Source organism: Microtus oregoni, unplaced genomic scaffold (assembly GCF_018167655.1).
Source record: "Microtus oregoni isolate MIOR12 unplaced genomic scaffold, Mior012 000000F_ref0000247, whole genome shotgun sequence".
NCBI lineage: Eukaryota > Metazoa > Chordata > Mammalia > Rodentia > Cricetidae > Microtus > Microtus oregoni.
The window spans coordinates 75,321,996-75,327,612 of NW_024543059.1; the positions used below are offsets into that span (position 1 = coordinate 75,321,996).

General features: G+C 38.7%; 1 long non-coding RNA gene across 1 annotated transcript; it reads left to right on the forward strand.

Moving 5' to 3' along the window:
- Nucleotides 1-3,818: 3,818 nt before the first annotated feature.
- On the forward strand, nt 3,819-5,276 carry LOC121453700. Its single transcript, XR_005975042.1, has 3 exons — nt 3,819-3,864; nt 4,722-4,868; nt 5,139-5,276. It is a non-coding gene; the product is annotated as an uncharacterized LOC121453700 (long non-coding RNA).
- The last annotated feature ends 341 nt before the right edge of the window (nt 5,277-5,617 follow it).

The following is a 5,617-nucleotide window of genomic DNA, read 5'->3' on the forward strand; positions in this document are numbered from 1 at the left end:
AGCATTGTGTTTGCTCATAGTGAACAATCTATATTGTCACTGATATTTTTTTAAAAAAATATTATTGTTATTGACACTAATCTTCAATTTTTGGTAAGAGGAAGTAAATGAGGGGCAAATATTTCTGGTGATGTCTTAGATGTAGATCAGAATTCACATGATGATACATGTAAATTTGAAAATGCTAATTTTATTTTATTTTGAACACTTATACAACATTTACTTAGTGACAGTCACTATTGCAGCCACTTTGTAACAATCAGGTTATATGTCTCCATACAAGTTTACAAAAGAGTTGCCATTATTCAAGATGAATAAGTTGAAGAAACAGAAGAGAGACTGTGTTGGCATGCCAGGAACCTGGGAGACACAGGAACTTGGCTTGACTGATCTCATGCCTAACCAACACCCCCACACTGGACTCCCAGTGTGGCACAGTTATGCTTGTTTGTGGGCCCATGGCATTACCAAATGAGAAGAACTTAGCTTTAAAAACCAGTATAGAAATAGAACCTTAATTACATAAATATCTTTGAAGCATTCATGTAAACAGTCTACTGTTTCAAAAGAAAAATAAGAGTTGAAAAATTGTGTCTATTGAGATAGTATAAAATAAATCATTACAAGAAGGAGATTAGGGGTGGTATATATACAAACACAGTGTATATTCTGTGTATAAATATTTACAACCTTTTTCTATTTTCTTGACTCCAGTTTTGTATGTATGTATGTATGTATATATGAATATTTGCAACATCACACAGAAATGTAAGAGGATGTAATGTCTGGCTGAACTAGCTTGAGACTTTCTTTTTTTAACTCTTAGTTTATTGTGTGATTTTAAGAAACACTATTTCCATACAACATAGACTTCCTTAAAGCTAAAATATGGGTAAATATATGAATGCAGAAAATGTGTATCATGGTCAAGGCTTCGTATATTTAATTATGCTATTACTCAACTATATCCAATTAAATGTTGCTAGTGATTGCTTGAGACTGAAATATATCGAGAATGATCACATTTATGTTAATGAAATGATGCAGTTATAAAACTTCATTTTTTTTTTTTATTTGTCGAGACAGGGTTTCTCCGTAGCTTTTGGTTCCTGTCCTGGAACTAGCTCTTGTAGACCAGACTGGCCTCGAACTCACAGAGATCCGCCTGCCTCTGCCTCCCGAGTGCTGGGATTAAAGGCGTGCGCCACCACTGCCCGGCAAAACTTCATATTTTTAAAGTTCTCACTATGTTGTTCTCTGAGTTGGAAATTTTCTCTTACATAAATCAGCACTTTGTTACTTTAAGACTCGGTAGACCTGGTATGGCGCAAAAATTTAAGTCTTTAACATTCAATTAAATAACTCAAAAATTTTTCTCCCAACTTTTTCTCGCTCAACGTAGCTAGCACCCCATGCAGTCAGGTATAGACATGGGTCATTGTGCAAGTTAATGCTCCCTTCCTTATTTGTTTGTGGCTGGTAATGGATAACTAGAGAATCTAGATAAGAACTCAGCCTTATTGCAGATGATGCTGTAGCTGTTTACAGATGCCAAGACTTGGGTTGTGAGAAACAGGGAGAAAAAAATACCAACGTCTGTGAAATAAAAGCAGCTAGCAAGCGTTGCTCACATGTCGTGGTGTTTATCGCCATGTACATTCACGTATCATTCTTCCTTCAGGGCGAATGAATCATTTTAAATAGAAGCAAACTGATCCTCCTATTAGCAAGTCTAAATCAGTAGAGCAACATCTATTTTCAGAGTCTTTGTAGCTATAATGGGACGGTTACAGTGTGCCACACTCAGCCCTGTCCCAAAACGACAGCATTCTGTTCCAAATAGATGGCGAAGGCTTTGGTGCCAGTGTCTCTATTGCGGAGCCTTTGGTTGGGAGAGCTGACGGCTGTGAGAAGCTCTGTGTTTTGAAGGTTATGATCACAGCAGTTTCATAAGTGCTCCATTTCAGCTCTCTTCTGGCTGCAGAAGGGACAGGTGCCGCCTGGGTCCGATTTCACTGGGTCTTAATTTCTTATCTGACCTGGTAGTCAATCAAGGGCATGAGAGAAGGGACTAAGGGCAAGATGGAGCAGTGGGAGAGAAAAGATTTGGGTGTTAGAAGCTGCAGGGGAGGGTACCAATGTCTGTGAGGGACAGTGTATGTGAGTGTGTGTCTCTCTGTGTGTGAACGTGTGTGTGTATTGCTAAGAATCTAAATTTTCTTATCCAGAACCTGGCAGCCCCTCCTGCCATTCTGCACTGCTGTGTCTACGCATGCTGCCCTGTGCAAAATGGATTTCTGAGTGTTAACCATCATGTTCCTTTTTTCCAAAGGGTCTTCTGTAGGATTTCATTTGCAGAGCGCAGAGGGCAATATCTAGGGTAATTCCAGGGCTTAGTGGCAGTGATCTTTTGTCAACTCTCCTTGTGAGAGAAATTAAACTTGGTAGGAGCACTCACAATCGCAGTGAGTGCAACGCCATCCCAGGCCAATGGGTAGGAAATCCTAAACCCAGCAAGTATTTATGAGAGGGGAAAAATGAGATGCCATAATACGACAAGAATATATTCATTAAATCTTTCAATTTCTCAGAAACAGAATTCCCACTTCAGTAAAAGGCTTTGAGCAGATTTATCAAGCCAGATATTCTTACTTTTATGAGATTTGACTCCCTATGCTAAAATGAGATATATTTAAAAGCAGGACAGCCCCACAAAAGGAAGAAAGCTTCTAAAAAGATGAAGTTAATAACATACTCGCCTCTGCACCTTAGATGGAATACCAGATAAGGGCCACAAGACACACAGAAAGCATCTGAATGCACACACAGACACCAAAATAAATCATGCTTTAAAAGCACAGGGAGAACTATCGAATTATTGCATATTTTTAAAACAGTAGTCAAGGCAGTTTTATTACCTCTCATAATTGCTAAGCAATTTCATTTTATTTCGATACAATCAAACAATAACAGCTTGCATTTAAGGTATTTGCCTGAATAGCTTTCACAATTACAGCATGTCTATACTGCGTTCCCACAGAACGTCCTTAGTGTATGCTGGGAAATGTGCACACAGGACTACACCCATCACCATCACCTTGAATGGTTCTTGATCTTTGAGAACAGCATAGGTGTATTAAGATAGGGTGCAATTCTAGTCATGGTACAAAGTCGACATAATTTTATGTTGTGTTGGGTTTAGAATTTCCTAGCTCTGTTTGTCGCAAATCAGACCAAGGTTTAACATGGACAATGTCTTTAGCAAGTGGGAAGTTAAACTTCTCTGAGATTTTCTCAGGCTTGAACCGGGATTTGGACATTGTCCACTATGGGAAGAACAGAAGAGCTGTCTTCAACGTCAATGCGTTCTACTCTTGTCCTCAACAATGCACAGACTAAAAACAACCTTGAGCTTCAAGTTGTAACTGTGTGATAATTATAACTGGTATTGATGCCTGTGTTCATGTGCACATCTTTGGGAAAATACAAGTGGTGACGCTGAAGGGAGGAAGCAAAACTGGGATTTTTTTTAACCGAGCTCCAGATCCAGGATAGAGACTTTAATAGGCAAAATCCAGGATTGATTCGATATTCTAAAGCTTGCAATATCTAGTAAAGTCTGGTGGTTAGGATTATAACTGCATATTCTTAAAAATGAAGATGCTTGTGATTAACTTTTATAGGGTGAAGCTGGGCGGTGGTGGCGCATGCCTTTAATCCCAGCACTCGGGAGGCAGAGGCAGGTGGATCTCTGTGAGTTCGAGGCCAGCCTGGTTTACAAGAGCTAGTTCCAGGACAGGAACCAAAAAGCTACGAAGAAACCCTGTCTCGAAAATCCAAAAAAGAAAAAACAACTTTTATAGGGTGAGTAATATTTAAAAATATTAGCTATAAAAACCAAACTTTACTTTTGGTGGATTTTCTGTGGCCCTTTCTTTTTTTTTCTTTTTTTAAATTGATATTTATTGAGCTCTACATTTTTCTCTGCCCCCCTCCCTGTCTCTCCCCTCCCCTTCAACCCTCTTCCAAGGTCCCCATGCTCTCAATTTACTCAGGAGATCTTGTCTTTTTCTACTTCCTATGTAGATTAGATCTATGTATGTCTCTCTTAGGGTCTTCATTGTTGTCTAAGTTCTTTGGGATTGTGATTTGTGGGCTAGCTTTCTTTGCTTTAGATAATCGAAGACCTGTGGCCCTTTCTTTATAGCTTTGACAAAACAGAGTTACCCCCGAGAGTAAGAACATGGGATCAGGGTATTCACAGCTAGAGTATGTCAAAAATGAACCCAAATGTGGAGGTTTCAGGGTGAATGATATGTATATGGAGGAAGAAAGTACATGACTGATGATGCTAAAAATTGATTTAGAAAAGATTGGTTCCTGTATACAGTCTATTTTATTTATTAATTATTGTTATTACAATTATTGTGCGTGTAAGTATGAGTATGCATGCGGAAGACAGAGGACAAGTTTTAGAGTCTTTCCTTTCACCTTGTAGAGGTAGGTTCCCTTATTTTTCAGGCTGAGTATTTAGGCTAGCTGGTTCCACTTCTCAGTATGGGACTGCTGGGCTTTCAATGCATGCCTCCTCAGCCAGCTTTTTACATAGGTTCTAGGGATCAAAGTCAGGTTGTTAGATCTGTGTGGCAAGCACTTTTTGACCACTGATTCAGCTTACTATCTCTTACACTTTTTATTGATTTCTAATTTTTAACCCCTAGGTGAATAACCACTGGTGTTTTGGGAGTCAACCTAGGGTATAGTGATTCATTGTGTATGTGGCCAAGAATGTATTGACCTCACCTATGTACCCAGTCAACATCAGGAGCAGTTGATGCTCAGGCAGGGGCTGAAGGGATCTCATGAAGGTGAGCCTTGTGATGTCAAGGGGAAGCTCATGTTTCTAGCTGATATCCATTGTCAAGTATTGCCATTTCCCCCTACACTTCAATGTTCATTCTTTCACTAGCATTATTGGTAGCTATTTATATCCTTTACAGTAAAATCTCCTTTTTTTTTTATCATAGTAAAAGATCAAGATCGACCCCAATGTCAATTTTATGGTCTATATTTATTTTCTCTTTTTCTGCCTTTACTACCTCTGTGACCTTAGACAAATTAATATCTATGTCCCTCAGGTTCCTATTTGAAAAATAGACATGATGATCATATTTGCACAACAGAACTTTTATGACAATCAAATTTACTGTATCATGGGTAGTAGGAACTCAAGAGTGCCATCTGTGTGTAGAATCAACATCTTTAACCTTGAATGGTGCAAGACCTACTACAAAATAGGTATTTGTTACTTATTTACAATCTTTAAATGACACTAAGCAAGGATAGAGCACAGGAATTATTATTAAAATCCCTCTTCTGTATCACAGGAAATACTGGGGAACTGATAGGCTAAGGTCCTGTAGGACCAGGCATGGCATCTTTCTTCTGTTTAGGTTCCTGCATGTTGGAAACAATGAGATACCATTTCTCTCCATTTTAAGGTATTATGAATTCTGTGTCACAAAATGATGAATTAAGTTATCTAATTTTATCCTACCAAAGGCATCTGTGGTCTGGGATAAATAAAGGCCATTTTTATCCAGTTATCCTTCATGGA